Raw genomic sequence first — 26,311 nt, 5'->3', positions numbered from 1 at the left:
GAATGATGTTCTGCTAGAGTAAGATCACTCTGGTCTCCAACACCATCACTCCATGTGACCATCATCTTTCATCCCCTCTGGAGAAGAAACACCTTAAGTATTTTCTGTTGGACTATGGTGTTATCCTGAGAATCTGTGCAGTTGTCATCATGGAACTTGAGTGGGCAGAAGACACAGCACATGGTGAAGCAGATCATATACAACACACAGATCATGTACAAGGCACGCAGAATGCAGAAGTATGGCCGCCCACATTGTTTTCACTTGAGACTCACCAGCTCCTTCATTGGGGTCTGGTCCAGAATCTGGCAAGACTCCCGCTTCTTGGAGGAGACCAGAAGCTCTAGAAAGGATGGTTCCTGTCCTGAGGAGTCATCTCTGTGAGGTCATAGAGTGAGGTCAACGGGATGTGCTTCTGCTTCTGTATCAGATGTTGAAATATCAGTGTTGCCCTCCACTCCGGCCAGCTTGAAGGGGGTAAGACCCTGCTATTTGGGCATGAGGTCCAGGGACTTCAGGTGGTCCCCTTGTTCATCGTAGGACAGCAGCAGGTTGTACATCTGACAGGCAAAGGTCTTTTGGGGCTGCAAGATGAGGATGTGCAACACTGTTTCTTAGGGAGTCCTGGGCTCGGATGCCAGCTCCATGTTCAATGAGCAGCCTCACGATCTCCTCACTACCCACACAGGCTGCAAAGGACAAAGGATGCTCCCCAAAGTAAATGAGGTTTCTGGGGCTGTGGCAGAAGGCCAGTCCTGTAGCTCTTGCAGAAACGCTGGCTCCACGGGCAAGCAGGGCTCACACCAAGTTCAAGTTCTGATTCACGACAGCTACGTGTAGCACAGTCTGACCTACAAATGGCTCACACAGTGTGGGCTCCTTCACCAGTTCTGGGGCAGCCTCTGTCATCACCATGGCTGCTTCAAGATTGTCATAAAGAGCAGCTATGTGTAGTGCTGTCTCCGCAAGGGCTTCTCTTTGTCTAATGTTGCAGGTTCCCTCCAGCAGAAGTTTCTGTAGGACACAAAGGTCATTTTCCCTGGCTGCCCAAAACAATGGAGATTCCTGAATCCCCTTCTTTTGCAGCGTATGTGCCTCTTCCACATTCTGGTTCCAGTCTTCTTCTCTGACAAACCAGGAAGTCAGAAGTTTCTGGAAATGTATCCAGGACCCTTTCCCTTGGGTGGAGGAGCCCTCATGCCTTCTCCTTTCAAGAACTTCTCTCAAGCACATGAGAAGGCACATGGTGAAGACTCAGCTTCTGCATCTGGCTTCTCTGTCTGTGGCTTTTTCTCTCCAAACATCTCTGAATTTCATCTCTCTACATCTGATTTTGAAATTAAAGTTTCAATATAAACTCATTATCTATTTTTTTTTAATATGCATTGCTAAGCTTTCCCCCTGAAAAAGGGCTTGAAACAAAAAGCAACCCATGGCCATGAATAACCCTAGTGCTTCGATTTTGACCTCTAAACACCATTTTCCACCAAGATAAACAAGGAATCTTTGAGAAAAGGCTGATTCCAACTCTGGGACAGAGAAAGTACAAGTTTCTCCTGGAAAACTTTGTAACCCCAGAAAGCAGAGAAGCTATCAAATACTGCTGAAGATGTGTGAAAAGAATTCATGGGGGTGGAAAGTAAACAAAACAAAACAAAAACTGAGGAGCCAAGATAAAGAGGGTTCCACTACCTTAAATTTGAGCAGAACTAAGAATAACTTCAATAGATTGAAACACTTAGTGTGTCAGTTGATGAATGTGTAATGGAATCTCATGCTTCCAGCTTCTGCTTATGTTACAGAAAGCTGAGAAGAGCTTCACTCCCACCCTTACAACAACAACAACAACAACAAAAATGCTGGGCAATCTGCAAATTCACAACTTTTCTTGCATCCATCAGAAAGCTGAGGTTGTAGGCAATGGATTACTCTGAAGCCCCCAAAGAGATAGGGCATGGGTACTTGAGTAAGCAGGGTAGACACCACTAGACACTGGTAAGAAAAATTCAGCTCATTTTTTTTTTTAACAAATATCTATCAATAGTGTGGGTCTATCCAGAGAATATAGACTACTTGGCATTGGCAGAAATGACAAAGCCAATTATCAAATTTATTTGGAAGGGTAAGTGGCCCCAAATAGACAAAAACATCTTCAAAAAGATAAATGAAGTTGGAAAGCTCACATGTCCTGACTTTAAAGCATATTGCAAAGCTACTGTGTTCAAAACAGCATGAAACTGACTCAAGGATAGATATATCAACCAATGGAATTGAATTGAAAATTCAGAAGTAGACTCTCATCTATGGCCAAGTGACTTTTGACAAGGCTGCCAAGTCTACACCATTGGGAAAGAATAGCCTGTTCAACAAATGGTGCTGGGAGAACTGGATATCCATAGGCAAAAGAATGAAAAACACCCCCTTCCTCACACCATATACAAAAATTAATTCAAAATGGATCAAAGTCCTTAATATAAGAGCCAGGGCTATTGAATTCCTAGAAGAAAATGCAGGGAAGCATCTTCAGGATCTTGTGTTAGGCAATGGTATCTTGGACTTCACACTCAGAGCATAAGCAACAAAAGAAAACATAGATAAATGGGACCTTCTCAAAATTAAAAACTTTTGTGCAAAAACAGACTTTATTATGAAAGTCAACAGATAATCTATTCAATGGGAGAAAATATTTGGAAACCATATATCCAATAAAGTTTAATATCAAGAATATATAAAGAAATCCTACAACTCAAAAATAAAAAGACAAATAACCCAATTGAAAAATGGGCAAAAGACTTGAATAGACATTTCTCCAAAAAGGATACACAAATGGCTAAAAAGCACATGAAAAGATGCTCAGCATCAATAGCTATTAGGGAAATGCAAATCAAAACCACAATGAGGTATTGTTTCACACCCAGTAGAATGGCTATGATTTTAAAAACAGAAAATTACAAGTATTAGAGAGGATGTGGAGAAAGAGGAATACTCATTCATTGCTGGTGGGACTGAATAGTGGTGCAGCCACTGTGAAAGATAATTTGGCAGTTCATCAGGAATCTTAGAATTACCATATGACCCAGCAATCCTGCTGCTAGTTATATACCCAGAAGAATTTAAAGAAGGACCATGACCAGATATTTGCGCACTGATTTTCATAGCATCATTATTTATAATTGCCAAAAGATAGAAGCAACCCAAATATCCATCAACCAATGAATGGATAAACAAAATGTGGTATATAGATACAATGGAGTATTATTCAGCATGGAAAAGGAATGAAGTTGTCAACACACAACTCTCCAATGGATAGAACATCTAAACAGAGGATCAATAAGGACACAGAGAACCAGAATAATATGATAAATGAACTAGATCTAACAGACATATATAGAACATTGCACCCCAAAACAGCAGGATATAAATTCTTCTCAAGTGATCATGGATCCTTCTCCAAGATAGACTACATACTGGGACACAAAACAGGGCTTCGTAAATTTAAAAGGATTGAAAAAAAATAAAGCACTTTCTCTGATCATAATGGAATGAAGCTGGAAATAAATAACAAGCAGAGAATCAGACATTTCACAAATATATGGAGGTAAAATAACATGCTCTTAAACAATCAATGGGTCAAAGAAGAAATTGCAAAAGAAATCAGTAAGTATCTCAAGAAGAATGAAAACAAGAACATACCATGTCAAAACTTATGAGATGCAGTGAAGGCAATGCTGAGAGGGAAATTTATAGCTCAAATGCCTACATTTAAAAGGAAGTTCCTATATAACTATTTGTTAAATCATACTTTGAAAGATATTACCTTTTTGTATGTATGTTATATTTCACATTAAGGAAATAACTGAAAATGTGGCACTGTAACCTATAATATTCTTTGAAATTTGCTAACTACCTATTAAACTGCACTTGGAAAGTTATCAATTTTATGTATATATGTTATATTCTACAATAAAACAATAATTAAAAAATAAAAAAAGAAGAAAGAGTAAAACTAAAGACTTAACTGAACAATTGGAGAAACTAGAGAAAGAACAGAAAACCAACCCCAAAGCATGCAGAAGGAAAGAGATAACAAAGATTAGAGTGGAAAGAAATGAAATAGACAACAAAAGAATAATAGAATCAATAAAACCAAAATTTGATTTTTTGAGAAGATTAATAAGATTAATAATCAACAATCCCTTAGCTAGATGACAAAGACAAAAAAAGAGAAGATAAAATAAGCAAAATCAGAAATGAGAAGGGAATCATTACAATGGACCCTGAAGAAATAAAAAAGATTATAAGGGGATACTATGAGCAATTGTATGCCAACTAATTAGACACCTAGATGAAATGGACAATTTCCTAGAAGCATACGAACGACCTACACTGACTCAAGAAAAAAATAGAATACCTCAACAAATCATTCACAAGTAAAGAGACTGAATCAGTCATCAAAAAACTTCCTACAAAGAAAAGCCCAGGTCCAGAGAGCATGGCAGGTGAATTTTACCAATCTTGCTTAAACTCTTCCAAAAAAATTGAAGAGGTAACACTACCTAACTCATTCTATGAAGCCAGTATCACCCTAATATGAAAGCCTGCTAAAGATACTCCAAGAAGAGAAGACTATAGACCAACCTCTCTAATGTATATAGATGCAAAAATCCTCAACAAAATACTGGCAAATCAAATCCAACAGCACATTAAAAGAATTATACACCATGATTAAATGGGTTTTATTCCAGGTATGCAAGGGTGGTTCAACACAAGAAAATCAATTGATATAATACATCACATCAACAAATCAAAAGGGAAAAAACATGATTATCTCAATTGATGCAGAAAAGGCATTTGACAAAATCCAGCATCCTTTCTTGATAAAAGCACTTCAAAAGACAGAAATTAAAGGAAACTTCCTCAACACGATAAAGGGCATATATATAAAACCCACAGTTAACATTGTACTCAATGGCAAGAAATTGAAACCTTTCCCTCTTAGATCAAGACCAAGACAAGGATGTCCATTGTCACCACTGTTATTCAACATTGTGGTAGAAGTTCTAGGCAGAGAAATTAGGCAAGAAAAAGAAATAAAATCATCCAAATCAGAAAGGAAGAAGTAAAACTTTTGCTATTTGCAGACAACATGATCCTAGATTTAGAAAATCCAGAAAAAAAAAATACAACAAAGCTACTTGAGCTAATAAATGAGTTCAGCAAAGTGGTGGGATTCAAGGTCAACATGCAAAAATCAATTGGGTTTCTATACAGTAATAATAAGCTATCCAATGAGGTAATCAAGAAAAAAAAATTCCATTTACAATAGAAACTAAAAGAATTAAATTTCTAGGAATAAACTTAACTAAGGATGTTAAGGATCTTTATACAGACAACTATAAAACATTGCTAAAAGAAATCAAAGCAGTCCTGAATAAATGAAAGGACTTCCTCTGTTCATGGATTGGTAGGTTAAATGTCATCAAGATGTCAATTCTACCCAAATTGATCTATAGATTCAATGCAATACCAATCAAAACTCCAACAGCCCTACTTTACAGAACTGGAAAAACTAATTATCAAATTTATTTGGAAAGGTAAGCGGCCCTGAATAGCCAAAAACATCTTGAAAAAGAAGAGTAATCTGGGAGGTATCACATTTCCTGACTTTAAAGCATATTATAAAGCCAGAATATACCCAGAAGAGTTGAAAGCAGGGACACTAACAGACATTTGCACACTGATGTTCACAGCGGCATTATTCACAATTGCCAAGGCAGCATGGTACTGGCATAAAGTTAGACACATTGATCAATGGAATTGAATTGAGAGTTCAGAAATAGACCCTCAGATCTATGATCAATTGATTTTTGACAAGGCTCCCAAATCCATTCAACTGGGACAGAACAGTCTCTTCAATATATGGTGCTGGGAGAACTGGATATCCATATCAAAAAAAAAATGAAAAAAGACCCCTATCTCACTCCTTATAAAAAAATTAATTCAAAATGGATCAAAAACCTGAATATAAGTGCCAGTACCATAAAACTCCTAGAAGAAAATATAGAGAAACATCTTCAAAATCTAATGATAGGAGGTAGTTCCCTAGACCTTACACCCAAAGCACCTGCAATGAAAGAAAAAAAGGTAAACGGGACCTCCTCAAAAGTGAATACTTCCGTGCTACAAGGGACTCTGTCAAAGGGTGAAAAGGCAGCTGACTCAATGGGAGGTAATATTTGGAAAACACATATCTGATAAGGGTTTGATATGCAGAATATATAAAGAAATTCTACAACTCAACAATAAAAAAGCAAACAGCCCAATTTAAAAATGGGCAAAAGACATGAATAGGTATTTTTCTAAAGAGGAAATACAAATGGCTAAAAAGCACATGAAAAGATGTTCAGCCTCACTGGCTATTAGGGAAATGAAAGTCAAAACTACAATGAAATATCATTTCACACCTATTAGAATGGCCACTATTAAACAACCAGGAAACTGAGTTTTGGAGAGGATGTGGTGAAATAGGAACTCTTATTCACTGCTGGTAGAATGTAAAATGGTACAGCTGCTGTGGAAGACAGTCTGTAGTTCCTCAGGAAGCTAAGTATAGAGTTATCTTACAACCTGGCATTCCTGCTACCCAGAATATGCCTAGAAGAGTTGAAAGCAGGGACACTAACAGACATTTGCACACTGATGTTCACAGTGGCATTATTCACAATTGCCAAAAGATGGAAACAACCCAAGTATCCCTCAACAGATGAATGGATAAACAAAATGTTGCATATACATATGACAGATTATTATTCAGCAGTAAGAAGGAATGAGATCCTGAAGTGTGAGACAATGTGGATGAACCTTAAGGACATTATGTTAAGAGAAATAAGTCAAACACAAAAGGACAAATGTCTTATGATCTCACTGATATGAACTAATTATAATATGCAAAGTCATAGACATAAAATATAGAATATAAGTTACTAGGATATAGAATGAGGCTAAAGAATGTGGAGCGGTTGCTTAATATGTACAGAATGTTTAACTAGGGTGAATTTAAATGTTTGGAAATGGACAGAGGTGATGGTAGCATGTTATTGTGAGAATAATGAATAGTACTGAATGGTGTGTGGAAGTGGCGGAATGAGGAAGTTTAGAATCATGTATGTCACCAGAAGGAAAGGTAGAGGTCAAAGCATGGAAATGTATAACACAGTGAATCTTGTGGTGGACTATGAATGTGATTAAATGTACAAATATAAAAAATATAAAAAAATTCTTTCTTGAACTAGAAAAAAAAAAAAAAGGAGTGAAGTCCTGAGGCATACAACAACATGGATGAAAGTTGAGGACATTATGTTGAGTGAAATAAGCTAGGCACAAAAGGACAAAACTTGTATGATCTCACTGATATGAACTAATTACAATAAGCAATCTAATAGAGACAGAATCAAGAATATAAGTTATCAGGGAAAAACTGTGGTAGAGAATGGTAAGCTGATGCTTAATTTGTACAAAGTTTCTATTTAGATTGATTGTAAAGGTTTGGAAATGGATGATGGTGATGGTAGCACATTACTGTGAGTATAATTAACAGCACTGAACTATGTATGTGGTTAAAAGGAGAAGTTTTGGGTTATGTGCGTTACTAGAATGAAAGTTAGAAGGTAAAACATGGGACTGTATAATACAGGGAACCCTGTTGTGGTAGATGGACTGGGGTTAATAGTATAATTATAAGGATGTTCTTTCATGAATTATAACAAATGTCCAACACTATTACAAGGTGTTAATAATAGGGTGGTATATGGGAAATAATATACCTAATGTAAAGTATGGGCTATAATTAATAGTACTAGTTTAATATTCTGTCATCAATTGTAACAAAGGTATCACACACCACACTAATGCACAGTGTCACCAATATCACAGTGGTATATATGGGAACTTCGTATTTTTTACATGACTTTTCTACAAACCTACAACTTCTCTAATTAATAACAATAGTTTAAAAAAAAACATTTTGCTAAGTGAAAGAAACCAAACACAAAGTACTGCATATTTTATGATTCAATTTATGTAACATATAAATGTAAATAAATCTATAGAGACCGAAATAGATTAGTGGTTATGTAGGGCTGGGGAAGGACAGAGGAAGCAAGAGGTGATTGCTAATATGTATGAGGTTTTCTTTTTATAGTAATGAAAATGTTCTAAAATTGATTGTGGTTATAAATTCACAAACTGTGCTTATACTAAAAGCCATTGATTGTACCCTTTGGATAGATTGTATAGTATGTGAATATATCTCAATAAAACTGCTTTTTAAAAAAAGAGAATATGGAGAACCTTGGGGCTTCAGATTCAAGGGGAATTTGTACCCATTCACAGGTTCCTCTCCACAAACATCACAGGGTTCTCACCCAAAAAAAGTTCAGCAAAGGTCCTGAGAAACCCTGCCTTGTTGTTCAGGCCTGGGGAGGGGAATAAGACTCTACCTTGAACCTTCTTCCCTATCCCTCTTTTGGTAGTTTTAAAATAGCTCCCCAAACTCATTAACACTTCCCCCCAACCAAAAGAGATGGAGCCTAGTTCTCCTTCCCTTGAGTCTAGTCTGGAATCAGTGACTCCTCTAATCAATAGAATATGGCAAAAGTGACAGCAAGTGTCTTGGTCATAAAGGGGATGATAACTTCCTACCTTCTCTCTCTCAAATCTGGGGGGATTTGACTGCCATATTGTGAGGACCCTCAAGCAGCCTATGGAAAAGCCTCCTTCCAAGAGCAATCTGTCTTGCAAGTGATTCCTACACCTTCTGTCAGACCTTCAGATGACTGCAACCTCTGCCAACATCCTAATCGTAACCACATCAATGAGCCTGAGCTGGGATCACCTGGCTAAACTGCTCCAAATTAACTGACCCACAGAAACTGTGAAATAATAACGTTTGTTGTTTTAAACTATTGGATTTTAGAGCAAGTTGTTATGTATCAATAGGTAACTAATGGAGATTTTGATTCCTGGAGGTGAAGTACTGCCATAAAAAAATACCTAAAATGAGGGAGTGGGCTGAAGCTGCAGAGACTTTTAGGAAAGTGTTGGTGAAATCTTGAAAAGCCTTGTCCAAACTGTTTGTAGAAGCATGGTGACTTTTGTTGAGGGTATGAGTGAAGATTTAAAGGAAAGTGAGAAAAGTCTCATTGGAAAGTGAAGGAAGGGAGATCCTTGGTATAGAGTAGCAAATTGTTTAGCAGCATTGTCACCTGTAGTAATGTGGGAAGCAGAAAATGTACTGAATGACTGGGAAATTTAGATAAGAAGATTTCCAGGTATAATGCTGAAGATGCTGCTTGGTTTCTTCTTACCATATATAATAAAATGTAAAGAGATAAAGACAAGCTAAAGGAAAGACTGTTAAATAAAAATGAGGCAGGACTTACTGGTTTTAAAAATTCCCAGCCTCTCCAGATGGCAAACAATGCTTCAGTTAAGAAATGCCTTCTGAGCCAAGATCAAATCCTAGGCACTACCAGAAACACCTGGTCTAAAAATGAAGCTGAGGGTATGCAAAATTCTTGGCTAAAGACCACAGAAAGTTGAAAGATGGTGTCTGTCAAACCAAAGGCCCTCTAAAAATGTTAAAGGTATTGTTTAGAGACTCTCAGTCAAACAATATCTTCTAAGAAGTCCTTCTAAGAGGACATTATCTCTCATTATAAGCCCAAGGTAGAGATGGCTAGCTCAAGGAGTTTTACATGTGTGGCTTTCATCCATTAGAATGGATCCCATTAAAATATACAAGAACCTACTAATGAACAAAAGCCTTAAACTGCTGGAGGAAGAGCATCAGTATATTTGTTTCCCAGAACTACAGCTGGACAGGAGAAGGATTACTGTAAAGCTTCCACTCACCCAAACCCAGGGACACAGTGGCTAGCAAACAGTGAGGCTTAATTAGAGCAGAGATTGCCTCCACCCATACACACAGGGTTACAAGCATCAAGTAACAAGTGACGGCGTCTGTTTCTGGAGGAGGGGCAAGAGCATGGAGGGAAGCACTCTTGAAGACCTTGCACAATGGAAAGACCTAAAGCTAAGGATGAAGCAGGCTTTGAAAAATACTCTCTGACAAACCAGCCCCACCCTAAACACAAAGTAATGCTAGAGAAACTTGAGGTTTGTGGTTCCCTGAGGGTAACCTTAGCAACAGCAAATCACAAACCCAGATGAACTCCTGACTATATTGATTCAAACCTCCACATGAAAGACTTAGCAGAAGGAGAGTGTTCACATTTCCAGGTATAAGACTATTTCTCTCCTGTCCTGTACATGATATTTGGCTTTCCAAATAAATTATGGAGCATATAAAAAATAAGAAAAAAACAACATACTATCAAGAGGCAAAACAGCAGAAGCCAACTCAGATATGATATAGATGTTGGAATTTCCAGGTAGGGAATTTAAAATAACTGTGATTAATTGTTAAAGTCTCTAGTGGAAACAATGGATAACATACAAGAAACGAAGGGTAATTTTAGCAAAGAGATAGAAACTAAAAGAAAGAAGCTAATAAAAATGCTAAAAACAAAGAGACATAGTAACAGAGCTGAAGAATGTCTCTGACAGGCTTATCAGAAGACTTAACACATCCGAGCAAAGAATCAGTAGACTTGAAGATAGGTCAACAGAAATTATCCAAATGAAACACAAAGACAAAAAAAAAAAAAAAGAGTATAAAACTGAGAACAGAATATTCTAAATAGAAAATATCAAAAGTCTCATGTGTCTGTTCAGAATCACAGAAACAGAAGAGAGAGAGAGAGAGAGAGAGAGAGAGAGAGAGAGAGAAAGAAAGAAAGAAAGAAAATATTTGAAAAATAATGATTGAGACTTTTTTCACCATAATTAATACAATAGCTCTAGGAAATTCAGAGGACACCAAACAACAGATACCAAAAAAAGCAAAGCAAAACAAACAAACAAAAACCCACATACAGACCTAGACCTATCCTATTCAAACTTCTTAAAACAAAAGACAGAGAGAAAATCTTGAAGGGAGCTAGAAGAAAAGGACAAGTGGTATAAAGAAAATAATTACAACAGGCTGCTTTTCAAGCTATTTGACAGTGGCGTGACACCTTTAAAGTGCTGAAAGAAAAAATTAGACAAAAGCTGTTTAACCAGAATTCTATAAACAGCAAAAATATCTTTCTAAAATGAAGTAGAAATAAACAGAAACAGAGAATTCACTTTCAGCAGACCTGCACTATAAGGTGATGGCAGAACAACAAGATGGGGGAACACGGTTCCTAGTAGAACCTCATGGAGCAGAGGTATTCATTCTTGCTGTACTTCCCAAATACCTTTAAACTTCTACACGAAAGAGAAATAAACTGTTATATTGTTTGATGACATTTTGGAGTCTCTGCATTAAAGTACTTTAGCCAGTATTCTAACTAATAGAGATGAGAACCAGTTGGAGGGCTTTAAGCAAAAGAGTGACACAATCTCACTTAGGATTTTAAGATGATGTCTGGATGTTTGCTGTGACTAGACAGTAGTGAAGCAAGGATTATAGCAATAATCCAGGTGAGAGATGATAGTAGATTAGACAAGGTTTAGTATTAGAAGTGGTGAGAAGTTATGAGATGTGGTTAGATTCTGAATATGAAACCAACAGAATTTGTTGATGGCTGAATATGGAATGTACAAAAAAGGAATAGTTATGGATTAATATGTTTTACCCTGGCAAGGTAGAAGAATGGACTTGAAAAAGTGCTGAGATAAGAGAGCCAATGACATAAGAAGAAAACCCAGAGAAATGAGAGTTCCAGAAGCCAAAAAAAAGAATGTTTGCAGAAAAAGGGAGTGGCCAACTGTGCCAAATGCGTCTGAGAGGACTTAGTTAAATGGAGGACGTCATTAATGACCTTGAGAAAAAAGTATGCTAATTGAGTGGTAAGAACAAAAGTCTGGTTAGAATGAGTTTAAGAAAGAATGGAAGAAGAAAAGTTGGGTACAGTGAGTATGGAAAACACTTTTTTTAGGTGGAGCAGGGAAATGCAGTAGGAAGTAGGAATGGGGGAAAAAGTTTTATTTTTCTTGATTGTTTTCTTCAAGAAATTAAATTATTTTCTTTTTAAATATATCACTGCATAATTTTTCGATGAGAATGATTCAATAGAGAGGGAAAAGTTGATGATGTAGGAGCAAGATGGAAGGAATTGCTGTTCTTTGAGCAGTGAGTAGAGGATGGAATCTAGCCTTAAATAAACATTAGCCTTAAATATGAGCACAGAAACCGTATGATTGTGAAAACCTTGTGGATCACACTCCCTTTATCCAGTGTATGGATGGATGAGTAGAAAAATGGGGACAAAAACTAAATGAAAAATAGGGTGGGGGGGGGGGATGGTTTGGTATTCTTTTCTGCTTTTATTTTTTATTCTTGTTCTGATCCTTTCTGGTGTGGGGAAGGTGTTCAAGGGTGGATTGGGGTGATGGGTGCATAACTATGTGATGGTGCTGTGAACTGTTGATTGTACACCATGGATGACTGTATGGTATGTGAATGTATTTCAATGAAACTGAGTTTAATTTAAAAAAATGAAAAAAAAATATGAGCACAGAGATTTCATTCATAATAACAGGACGAAAGGCAGAGTAAGACACAGGAAGCTTGATAAATGTGGGAATAGGAATTTGTGGAGGTTCTCTTCTGCTTCTATTTCTGATGAAGTAGGAACAAGGTCATCAACTGAAAATACAAAGCAGGGGGGAGGTGCTGAAGGTTTGAAATCAAAGAAGAAGGTGTGAAACAGCAGTTCAAGAGAGTGGAAAAGTGAACAAATTAGGAAAATGTAGTATGTTTACACAGCAGCAAGTGTCCATTTGAATTTAACTATCATGAAATTGGGTGGTTTTCGTATTCAATTGCATGGTTGTTGGAGCTGAGTTGGCTAGATTTAACCATGAGTGGTGGGTTTTGCCAGGATAGTTTGATGGAGAGAGATAGGTACAGGAGAATTGGGGACATATGGAAATGAATTATTAATATTTTACTATGGTACTAAAGCTGGGAAAGGGGACAGATGAGGATATGAGGGGGCAAGGATCAGTAAAAAGGTAGTAGAACCAACAGATTTCTCAACCTAGTGGGGTCAAAACTTGGAGCCTGAGTAGTTGAGTCAATGAGCTAGAAAGGTACAACGTCAGAGTGTCGTGATTGAATTGATACAATGCAGTAGTTAGAGTTACTGGAATTGAAGAAGCTAGGAAAAGATCAAGGGGTTGACTAGCTGAGGTAAGGTAGATGCAGGATCTCTATAAGAGAAGAGGTTATGGAACTAAGGTTTTGGAAGGATCATCTCTGTGGCTATTGAAAGCACTGAGAATTTTTACAGAAGTAGTGAAGGACAGGGTGACAGTAGCCAAAAGCTCTGAGGAAGACTGGCCCAGGGATCCGTATAAAACTGCAACAAGTTTCATGAATTACCTCACCTAATGCTCACAGCAACTCTGAAGATATTGCTGTTATTATGTCCATTTGACACATGAGGAAACCAAGGCTAAGAAAGTTAAGTAACTGGTCTAAAGTAAGGTAATCATGCAACCCTTCCTCTGGGAGAGTTGGATTCGTGCTTCACACCTCCAAGGGTGAACCTGGAAAGCCTTCAGGACCAACTGCACAAGTAAGTAGAATTGTGATTATTTCAGTTTCCTAAAATAACATTTCCTCCACCATTTGCCAGTGCCTAAAATCCCTCAACCCTTTTGTTACAAACACAATTATTTCATGAGGGTTAACAATCCAATTTCACAAGTCTTCTCAATTTTGATGGACAGAGTATTTAAAAGAGTAGGAGGATACCAGGCAACTGGAGGAAAAAAGAGTGGCCCTAAGGAGAAGAAAAGCCAACAAAAGTAGATAAGGAAAATAATTTTAACATTGTGTCTAGTTTCACCTCAGGTGATATGTCAGATAGGATGCTTTGCAAGTTGACAGAAAACCCAACTAATAGTGACAGAGAATAAGGACATTTATAATCTCACAGAAGAAGACTGAATGTGATGAAGCAGCAGGGTTGGTTAACTCAGTGACTCAGGGTTGAAACTGAAACTCGACCCTCCCATATGGTTGCTAAATCAGTAACCTTGGTTCCCAGGATTCCAAGCAGGTGACAATATCCAGTGGCAAGAAAAGAGAACATCTCTGTTTTTGAGTGAGCAAAATTCCCAAAGCCCTTAAAGGTTCCCTCACACCTAATTTGCCAGAATCACATCTCATGCCCATGTCTACACTTTGCATTTGTCGAGGGAAATGAGACCCAAGGTTAGCTTAACAAATCAAGATTTATCTCCAGCCTCCTGGAGGAGCTTAAACAAAATCTGGATTCTATTAGTGAGGATAAAGGGGGAAAAAGGTCTATCTGTAGTCAACCAAGAATGGTATGGAGGTGTTTTAATCTCAGGTGCACCCAACACATACAACATCATTGGACATAATGCATCATAGTTCTCATGAATTATGAAGACTTTGATTATGTATTTGTTAAAATGTGGCTCAACATTAAAGGAAATTTAAACTTGGAGAAGTCCTTAATTTTGGTCGACTTAAGATTTTGGAAGGAGAAAAACAAAAAGGGAAACTGAGAAAACCATGTGACTCAAGGTATTTTAATTCCAGTTCAGAGATATCAAGGCACAGAAATAAGTGGGTGAAGGACAAATATTACTGAGAGCTGTTTTTAAATCACCAGTTCTGTAACATGGAAGAGGGTGGGGGCAGAGAAAGGTTAGCTGCCAAGTGATGAGATTTGGCAGAATACAGGCAGAAATGTCACATCATAGACTAATTCAAAGCAGAAATAAAACAATAGCTGTTATATTTTATCATTGCAGGTTCAATAGAATAATAATAATGAAAACAAATGAAGCATCTTTCTAGAACATAGGCATGTGTTTAAGAGTTAAAGGAGGAAATGTAGTAGAAAACTGATGTATTTGCAGGAAAGAATAATTGTGTAATATTTAGAGAGAGAAAATTGAGGTGAGCTGGAACTGACTGACAAAAGCAAGCAAGCAAGCCAACAACCATCACGAGACTCTTAGAAAAGGAAATCCTCAACTAGTATTTGATGTAATCTTTTCCTGTACCAGTTCCATTTTACCTTACATTGTGGTCATTTTTGTGTAGCATTTATATTTTTCCCTATTAGAAACTAAGCTGTTTAAAGGTAGGCAATATCAGGGACTGTGTTTTATTTATTTTTTTATCCCCTGCAGCATCTAGCATTAACTCTCCAGCAATACTATTTTTCAAATATGTGTTGAATTAAAGCAAGACTAAAAGGATGCTAGCAAGGGAATGACTTCTGTAATCCAAGAATTTCCAGTTAGGGAAAAAGTTAGAAGGGAGAAGGGGGGAAATAAATCTGTAAAAAGAGATTAATTAAATTACAGGTGAGGTGAGCAGAACAGGAGGGAAGCTTTATTTTAGGAGCACTAGTTCCACGGGAGGAAGCAGCTTTATATATTAAATAAATTCATCAAAAGAAAAGGAAAGGGAGCTTCCAGGAAGATGGCAGATTAGGAGAGACAAAGCAAAATTCTCCTCCATGATAAACACTAGATAAAGGACAGAAAAGTGCTCCAGAACAGGAGTTCCAGGGCTCCACTGGCTGGGCAGAGACATCTGCACCACATAGTGAGTACCTGCCTGGAGAAGCTGAGAGACTGCGTTTAAGACCAGTGAGTGTTCAGCCCAGAACTCCACTGGAGAACAGGCGATTGGAGCCAGCTGATGAGCATGGAAGGGAGCAGCATTCCATGCCCCGTGCAATCTGTTCAGCACTTGGATGGAGTGATAACCCTTCACTGACCCACAACCAAGAGCCCCCATGCCAGGGACTGGTGGTTGGAACAGGTGGATGAGCATGGAAGGGGGCAGCTTCCTATGCCCCATGCAGCCATCTTAGCAGTTGGCTGGGGAGATAACCCTTCACAGCTCCATGCTGTCGAGCTGGGGACTGGCTGCTGAGCACAAAGTGGGCAACTTTTTAAGCCCCGTCTCTGTAGTTGGCTGGGGAGATAACCCTTCAGAGTCCCGTGGCTGAGAGCTCTCTTGAGGGGATTCAGAATTCAGCCGACTTGTGACAACATCTGCCCTTCCTCCACAGAAGCCTGTAGTGTGCGCAGCCTAGAGGCAAGGGTGCTACAAGGAAGTACTATGCACCCTCCCCCAATCCCAGGGACTCATGGGCACACAGCAGACAGGGACTGTGGGGCATTTGAGCTGGGGGTGAGACGGGCAGCTCTGCAGCCCCAGAGTTCTCCACCTGCAGCCATGGGAATGGCCGGGACAACTGTGTCTTGGAGTGAACTCCCTGAAAAACTGCACAGGGCATGTTCCACCCCCCCCAACCCCCCACCCCACAAGGCTGGCAGTCCCAAGTGCACATGGAAAATTGGTGTGAACAACCGTACACCAACAAACTAGACAATTTGGAGGACATGGATAATTTCCTGGAAACACAGGAACAAGCTAGACTGACCAGAGAAGAAACAGAAGACCTCAACAAACCAATCACAAGTAGAGAGATGAAATCAGTCATCAAAAAGCTTCCTACAAATAAAATCCCAGGGCCAGATGGATTCAAAGAGGAACTTTACCAAACTTCCCAAAAAGAATTGACACCATTTCTGCTCAAATTCTTTCAGAAGATCAAAGAAAACGGAACACTACGTAACTCATTTTATGAAGCCAACATCACTCTAATACCAAAACCAGATAAGATGCTACAAGAAAGGAAAACTACAGGCCAATCTCCCTAATGAATACAGATGCAAAAATTCTCAACAAAATACTTGCAAATTGGATCCAAAGACACATTAAAAAAATCATACACCATGACCAAGTGGGGTTCATCCCAGGCATGGAAGGGTGGTTCAACACAAGAAAATCATTGTAATACAACACAATAACAAACCAAAAGGGAAAAATCAAATGATCATCTCAATAGATGCTGAAAAAGTATTTGACAAAATCCAGCATCCTTTTATGATAAAAACACTTCAAAAGGTAGGAATTGAAGGGAAGTTCTTCAATATGATAAAGGGTATATACGAAAAATCCACAGTCAGTATAGTACTCAATGGTGAGAGACTGAAAGCTTTCCCTCTAAGATCAGGAACAAGACAAGGATGCCTGCTGTCATCACTATTATTCAACATTGTGCTAGAAGTTCTAACTAGAGCAATTAGACAAGGAAAAGAAATAAAGGGCACCCAAATTGGAAAGGAAGAAATAAAACAGTCATTATTTGCAGATGATATGATCTTATATTTGGAAAACACTGAGAAACTGAGGACACAGTTACTTGAGCTAATAAACAAATTCAGCAAAGTGGCAAGATACAAGATTAATGCACATAAATCAGTAATATTCCTATACACTAGAAATGACCTAACTGAAGAGACACTCAAGAAAAAGATTCCATTCTCACCAGCAACTAAAAAATCAAGTACCTAGGAATAAACTTAACCAAGGATGTAAAAGGCCTCTACACAGAAAATTATACAACTTCACTAAAACAGAAGGGGATGTAAGGAGATGGAAAAGTATTCTGTGTTCCTGGCTAGGAAGGCTAAATGTCATTAAGATGTCAATCCTAACCAAACTGATTTATAGATTCAGTGCAATTCCAATCAAAATTCCTACAACTTACTTTGCAGAATCGGAAAAGCTAGTTATCAAATTTATTTGGAAGAGAAAGATGCCTCAAATTGCTAAAAACATTCCAGAAAAGAGAAACGAAGTGGGAGGACTTACTTCTTGACTTTGAAGGCTACTATAAAGCCACAGTAGTGAAAACAGCATGGGATTGGTACAAAGATAGACATATTGATCAATGGAATCGAATTGTGAATTCAGAAATAGACCCCCAGATCTATGGTTGATTGATTTCTGATAAGGCCCCTAAATCCACTGAAATGGGACAGAACAGTCTCTTCAACAAATGGGGATAGGGGAACTGGATATCCTATCCAAAAGAATGAAAGAGGACCCCTACCTCAAACCTTATACAAAAATTAACTCAAAGTGAATCAAAGACCTCAATATAAGAGACAGTACCATAAAACTCCTAGAAGATAATGTAGGGAAACATCTTCAAGACCTTGTATTAGGAGGTCTCTTCTTAGACCTTACACCCAAAGCACAAGCAACAAAAGAAAAAATAGATAAATGGGAACTCCTCAAAATCAAAATCTTCTGTACTTCCAAAGGAATTTGTCAAAAAGTTGAAGAGGCAGCCACAGCAATGGGAGAAAATTGGAAACCATGTATCTCAAAAGAGACTTATATCTTGTGTACATAAAGAAATCTTACAACTCAACGACAATAGTATAAACAGCCCAATTTAAAAACAAGCAGAAGATATGAGAAGACATTTCTCTGAAGAGGAAATACAAATGTCTAAAAAACACATGAAGAAATGTTCATCTTACTCGCGATTAGGGAGATGCAAATCAAGACCACAATGAGGTATCATCTCACACCAATAAAAATGGTGGCCATTAAACAAAATAGGAAACTACAAATGCTGGACAGGATGTGGAGAAATTAGAACTCTTATTCATTGCTGGTGGGACTGTATAATGGTATAGCCACTCTGGAAGTATGGTGGTTCCTCAGAAAACTAGATATTGAGTTACCCTATGATCCAGCAATTTCACTTGTCATTATATATCCAGAAGCTCTGAAAGCAGTGACACAGATATTTGCACACCGATATTCATAGTGGCATTATTCACAATTGCCAAGAAATGGAAACAATCCAAATGTCCTTCAACAGATGAGTGGGTAAACAAAATGTGGTATATACACACGATGTAATACTATGCAGCAATAAGAAGGAACGAGGTCATGAAACATACAACAACATGGATAAACCTTGAAGACATAATGCTAAGTGAAAGAAGCCAGACACAAAAGGAGAGATATTGTATATTACCATTAATGTGAAGTTCATGAAAAATCTAAAATAAATATCTTATAATGTAGACTATAGGGGACCTAGAGATAGACAGAAGCTAGTGAAGGGGGAATGATAATTTATGTACAGATGTGAGGGTGAACTTAATGGTATGGGAATGGTCAGGTGTGACTATGGTTCATTAATGGGATTATAAGCATCAGTGCCACATTGAAGGTGAACAGGTTTGAAAGTGTTTGTTTAAAGGCATGTACCCACAGAGTAGCACTACAGACCTAAATCAGTGTTAGCATGATATACTTATAAGGTATGACACTGGTGCAGAGAGTTAACAACAGAGTGGTATGTGGAAAACTACCCATTACATGTCATAGATATTTTAATAGGAATATCTTACCAACACTACACTAATACTAGGGATGAATAATTAGCAGCTGATAAGTGCTCTGGGATGTTTTATGTTATGATAATTGTTTAAAGTTGAGAGTGATGATTGTACAACTAAGGGAAGATAATGTAAGAAACTGACCATTTATCTTGGGACAGAATATATGTTATATGAAATTAGGAACTCACTACTTAATAAATCAGGCCCTTGACTTGAGGCTTGTTCTTGTGAAACTTAGGGTTGTAAATGGGAGGCTGAGCCTTCCTATAATTATGCCTAAGAGGCACCTCCAGAGAGTCTCTTTTGTTGCTCACATGTGGCCTTTCTCTCTCTAAGCCCAACTCGGCACAGAAATTAATCTCCCCCTCATGAGGGACATCACTCCCAGGGGCACAAATCTTCCTGGCAACATGGGACATGACTCCCAGGAATGACACTGGCCCTAGCAATGAGGAATTGAAAATGCCTACTTGATCAAAAGGGGGAAAAAAAAGGTAACAAGCTAAGGTCACAGTGGCTGAGAGATCCCAAATAGAGTCAAGAGGCTATCCTGGAGGTTTCTGTTATGCAAGCTCCAGCTAGACATTTCGAATGGCCACAGTATCCCGTGCCCTTACCAAAAGTAGTCCCCAAATACCTTGGTCCCTACCTGAGATTCTATAAAAAATTCACTAAGTTTTCTCTCTCAGAAACCTGAATCCACCAGGGTGTTCCTATGCTAGGCAAGTCCTAAAATCCAGAGGCAACAGCCTCTTTAAGATCAACTATCAGATGCAGCCCCCTTCCCCATACTGTCGACACCCCCTTTCAGTATGAACAAGTTAGGGTGCTCACTGCCTAGACACCCCTGAAGATGGAGAAAAGAGATTAAGTGAGAGGAAAGGGTAGCAACAAACAAGATAACATTTAACAAAGGTCTATGAATACTGAAACGTTATATAAATATATATCTATTTTTAGATGCTTGGGTGTTGGAATAGCTGGAAGGAGGACTGTGCCAGTTTGAATGTATTATGTCTCCCAAAATGCCATTCTTTGATGTAATCTTGTGTGGGCATATGTATTAATGTTGATTAGACTGTAATTCTTCCTGTGTTTCCAGGGAGATGCAAGGTACCCAACTGTGGGTGATGACTGATTGGATAGTTTCCGTGGAGGTGTGGCCCTGCCCATTCAGTGTGGGCCTTGATTAGTTTACTGGAGCACTATATAAGCTCAGACAGAAGGAGCAAGCTTGCTACAGCCAAGAGGGACAATTTGAAGAATGCCCAAGAGCTGAGAGAGGAGCTGAAACTTAGAGACATTTTGGGGACGGCCTTTGAAAGCAGACTTGCTCCAGAGAAGCTAAGAGAGGACAAATGCCCCAAGAGCAACTAAGAGTGACATTTTTGAGGAACTGCAGCATAGAGAGGAACATCCTGGGAGAAAGCCATTTTGAAACTAGAACTTTGGAGCAGACACCAGCCATGTGCCTTCCCAGCTAATAGACATTTTCCGGACACCACTGGCCATTTTCCAGTGAAGGTACCCGATTGTTGATGTGTTACCTTGGATACTTTATGGCCCTAAGACTGTAACTGGGTAAACAAATAAACCCCCTTTTATAAAGGCTAATCCATCTCTGGTGTTTTGCATTCTGGCAGCATTAGGAAACCAGAACAAGGACATTCTTTGAAATTTGCTCTATAGCTATTCATTGAATTGTACTTTGAAAGGCTTCACCTTTCTGTTTATATCCTATATTTTATAATAAGGAAAGAACTGAAACCCTGGAACTGTAACCCATAACAATTCTTGAAATTATCTATATAACTGCTTGTTGAACTGTACATTGAAAGTTAACACCTTTCTGTGTGTATGTTATATTTTACAATAATGGAAATAGCTGAAGCTGTGGAACTGTGACCCATGACATTCTTTGAAATTTGCTCTCTACTTGTTAAATCATTCTTTGAAAGTTATCACTGTTATGTATATATGTTAAAGTTCACAAAAAAATACATTAAAAAATAAAAAATGAAAGAAAAGAAAATGAAAGGGAGTTTTCAGTGATATAAGCCCAATTATTTCAGAATCCTCCTAAATCATATTAAAGCATCATTATTTCTCTTCCTGTTTATTATACCTTCTCATGAAATCAGAAATGAGGAGAAAGCCCAGGGAAAGTACTTGGAGCAAGGCACGGGTGGGAATTAATTGAGGATTAGTGATTCTTCCCGCATGGAGGCAGAACATGGGTGTAATTAAATGTTACATTTGTCTGGCACTCAACAGTCTAAAAAACCCTTTCATATTTGATATCTTATGTAGTGGAGAGGATTTAGGGAGAAGACAGTTTGTTTACAACAGATAAATATCCCTTTTCCTTTTATCTTTATGTAGACTATGTACCCACCATGACCCTGCTGAAGTTTCTAAATAAACCAGCATTTTAAGCATTGTTTGCATTCTTGCTTTTCTCTCTAAATATATAATTCTATCCCTAATATGTTGGTAATGAATTGTTTCAGGATATAGAATACCACATGTAACTAGAATGTTCCCAATGCCCCCCCCACACACACACTGTCTCCAAGGATCAGCATGCCTCTTTTATGCCCAAATTCTGCCAGCACCAACAGGCCTCAGCACTTACCCAACAATTTGAGGCTTTTCAAAGAGGGCACTCCAGTTTGTGACAGTCTGTTGTAGGTTTTATTTCTCATACATCTGCAGCAAAACTTCCAGAATGGATATCATCAGCATAGAGGAAATTCCTGGAGATAACTAGTGGAACATCCTTTAAAGAAACACTGCATCATTAATGCTCTTAATTGGCACAGATGATGTTGGTTGAAAATCAATGACTCCTGCTGTATTAGTTATCTACTGCTGCATAACAAATTACCTCTCCCACCCCCACCCACAAACATAGCAGCTTAAAACAACAAGCGTTTTTTTTTAATCTCAGATTATGTTGACAGTCTGGGTGTGGATTATCTGGGTGTTTCTGGCTCAAGGTCTCTCATGAGGTTGCAGTCAAAATGCCTTGGACTGCAGTTGTAGGAAGACTTCACTGGGCTGGGAGATCCACTTCCACACTCACTTAGGTGGCTATTGTCCAGAGACATTAGTTCTGTACCATATGGGGCTCTCCTTAGGGTTGCTTATGATGTGGCATCTGGCTTCCCCCAATGCAGATAATCCCAGAAAGAGAAACCAAGAGGAAAGTCACAGTCACATTTCAGGACCTGGCCTCTAAAATCACACACTGTTGGGTCCACTTTATTCTATCTAGCAGGAGCAAGTCCCTATGGCCAGTCCACATTCAAGGGGGGTGGGGGGTGGGAGGGCCCCACCTCTGAAGGGAGGAGTATCAAAGAATTTAAGGACATACTTTTAAATTACAACTCTTAGGCAAAAACATACTTGAATCAGAGAAGTCAGTGACTGAATGTGAACAAACTACTTTACTTATATTTTTAATGTATGTACAAGCATGAGATGATAAATATTTGTCTAACTTGGTCTAATAGAGGTCTTTCATATATGTGAAATAAAATTTCTAAGTGATTTTAAAGCATTACGTTCTAGTGTAATTGTCAGGATTTTTAGTGTTATGTAAAATAATAGTGCCCCTTAAAATCAACTGTCAGACTTAATAAATATAATTAATAGGCTTTTTAAAAACTCACTGTACATAAACGTACTTGATGTAACAAATCTATAATAGTCAACCCTTTATCTGATACACCAATTACAACTGTTCAAGGCATTATAATTCCATCTTATACAAGTTTTATAGAAATTTTTTAATCAGTCTTAACTATCTTGAAGGGAAATGACTTTTCCACTTGCGTTTTCCCTTGTTTGATTTTCACACGTATCAGCAAAATGCTTATGTAACTTCCTGGGCCTTTTCATAAATTAACTCTGCAATTAAAGGAATGCTTTTCCTATCTACATTGCAAGTGTGGCACATAGGCAGACGATACATGCACCTACCCAGGGCTCACGTTCAGTAAAGCCACACTGGTTGTTAAAATATTGAGATAATGCCATACCTGGGTCTAAAGAGCCACTTCCTGGCTCCCTGGTCCCGCACCACCACTCCGGTCCAGCAATACCTGGCACGAGGAGGGAGAGCCGGGGGCCTCTGGGACCTTCCTCCATTACTCTGTCTAGAATCCTTTCTGATTGATGGATGCTGTGCTAAATATTTTCACTGTCACTCTACGTGTTTGATAATGAGAACCCAATTTTATTTTTGTTTTGAACAATATTCTTCTGCTTAAGGGGAATGAACTGAACTTGACATAGGGAAACTCTTAACTTTATATCTATGTCTAAATTTTGATTGGTTGTTATAGATTCCTGGGAAACAAACAATGTCCTTTGGTTCCACAAACTGGCTGTATATGACGCCTACTTATAGCTCAGCTACACAAAAATTAAAAGACAGTTATTTGATTTTTATAACAGATACTAATTCATTTGGGGAGTATTCTGAACAACGCCCGACCTAAATGGCAACTTATATTTTTCTTATTAAGAGACAAAAATACTTAAATCATAAATCTGATCAATATTTCTAATAGAAAAAAATACGTAAACAAGAAAAGTATTTTATTTGAATATATTCTCAGGTGATTATCACCTGAGTTCTTACAGTATTAATTCTTTAGAGAATATATCAAGATCATGGATTCAAACAGGATAATGTTTAAAAGAAAATGTTTCAAAATATTTTAAAAACAAGGTAACACTTTTCCCAAAAATGCAGAATAACCCTTCTGTGTAATGGTCAATTTTTAAATTTCTCTAGATTCTTCCTCTCTCTCTCTCTCTCTCTCTCTGTGTCTCTCTCTGTCAAGGTCTACATTTACAATTGGACACAATTGAAAGTACTTCTCCTTACTTACAGAATTGGTGGGTATACTTACAGGGATGTTAAATACAAATTGACATCCAGAATATTTTGAATAATAAACAACAATAAGGAAATAAATAAATGAAGAACTGAGGCTCTTTCCATGAGCTCCAAAACCTGTTTTAGTCATGATTTACTCCCTGAAAGTGAGAATTAAGAGTGGTCCGTGGGCCACTGCTCCATTTAGAGTCCTCGCCTTGGCACGGCCAACCCGCCCAGATCCCACACAGCGAGGTGGGCTTGTACCCTGTCCCCTTATGGTGGCCCCCAGGGGGTTTCCATCATGAAAGGTAGTAGCATTTGTTCACCTGTGGTCATTCAATGGAACAGAAAATTATTCAAGGACATTTACAAACCAACTTACAGATATGCAGGCAAAGGTTTAAAAAACTTTTTTAACAGGCAACTTACATTGTATTCAAAGACGGATGCCAGAGCACTCAGGACAAAGCACAGAAGAAAGGGTAAAGCTTGTGTCAGTGTTCTGGGTTGAAAAATGCAGGGCAGCTGGAGTACACATTGATGAATCATTATTCCCTGCAGCTAATACTAATGAACAATTACCATGCCTAATTAAAAAAACATGTAAGTGCCAAACACCAGAAAATGATAAAAGACTTCAAAGGGAATTTGAGCAAAATGGTCGAAGAGCTAACAAAGGCAAAAAATAACTCGAGATAATGATATACCTACTCTTATTTGAATCTAATGGTTCATTAATGGATAGCCCTACAAATAAAATTGTCATTACAGTGCAATGGGGACAAGATTACAGGAGAAGAAGAAAAGGCAAAATCTTTCCCCTATATCTTCCCAAATGATTGAAAATGTTCACGATAATCCAGCTAACTCTCTTGCCAAGCACCTTTGAACATTTCACATGACAAACTTCTTGTTCAGATGAATCCTTTGCTGGTGTTTTACCTTCATCTTTTGTTGATCTTTATGGAAACTCACGATGTAGAAATCAGGAAATGAAACAGGGAGGGTTCATTACAGAAATTAAAAATGAAATTTGTGTTTTTTTACCTGTATTGAAAACAGATAGTGTTCGTTCATGAACATCTTGCCATTACCTTAAGAAGCCAATCCCATAAATCCATGAATAATCTTTCAAAGGAAAAATAAACTGGCAAAGAGATATTATAGGTGAGATGGTTATCCCTGAAAAAAAAAAACAACCTGTAGGAACATCTAAGGAGACGTTTGATGAGAAATACACTTTGTCTCCTACTTTATCTACAATAAAAATCACTCTTTGCTAAATTCAATTCCCAAAAGTTCCTTGGCAAAGAGAAAAAGAACGTTACAGTGCTTATATTCATCTTCAAAGAAAAATTACAAAAGAAAAAAAAAGTACAGAATGAAATCTACCGTGCCAAAAGTGCAACTTTTAAGTTGATAAACAGCTCACAGTTTATGACCAAGCCTGTTAGGTCCTCATATGATGATTCATTTTCACTGATAATCTTAAGAAACGGAATCTTCTTACTGAATTTCAGTCATCCTCAAACCCTGTTCAGTTCAACTGCTGAAGTCTTTCTGAGAGTGAGAGAATGAGTGCATTGGAAATGTCTCATGTTTCCAGTATTGGTTTAAAAATGCAGATCAGTTAACTGATTAGGCAGCAAAAACTAGTTTCAGTCTTGAGAAACCTACAAATTATGAAGGAAATTCAACAGTGAGTTGCTTGACTTCTACAGAAATATCTGCAGCAGAAGAAACTCCAGTGTATTGTAGACAGACTAACCCTCAGAAAAGACACATACCCAGATGGAAATAACTTCTCTTACACCATCGATAAACTTGTTCATCAGAATGGATACCTAGGGAAAACACATCATGGTTCTTTAATCCCTTTGAAAGGGAGCACCAGAGAAAACAAAGAATTGCTTGATCTTAAAAGTATGCAGAAAGAAGATACCACTTCTGAAGGGGAAATGCAAAATTACTATAGTTAAATTTTGGAGATAACTGTAATGAGGGAAAACCTACAGAAGAAAGGGAAAACTTATCCAA

The 26,311-nt window shown here is 38.0% G+C and overlaps 2 pseudogenes; one reads left to right on the top strand and one right to left on the bottom strand.

Annotated features, from left to right (window-relative positions):
- On the bottom strand, positions 1 to 1,245 carry LOC119535444 (annotated as a pseudogene).
- An 8,832-nt stretch (positions 1,246 to 10,077) lies between these two features.
- Positions 10,078 to 25,694, top strand: LOC119535443 (annotated as a pseudogene).
- The last annotated feature ends 617 nt before the right edge of the window (positions 25,695 to 26,311 follow it).

The sequence above is a fragment of the Choloepus didactylus genome, chromosome 5 (assembly GCF_015220235.1).
Source record: "Choloepus didactylus isolate mChoDid1 chromosome 5, mChoDid1.pri, whole genome shotgun sequence".
Lineage (NCBI taxonomy): Eukaryota > Metazoa > Chordata > Mammalia > Pilosa > Megalonychidae > Choloepus > Choloepus didactylus.
The sequence above is the reverse complement of the archived record's forward strand: the minus strand, read 5'-3'. Positions and strand labels throughout refer to the sequence as shown.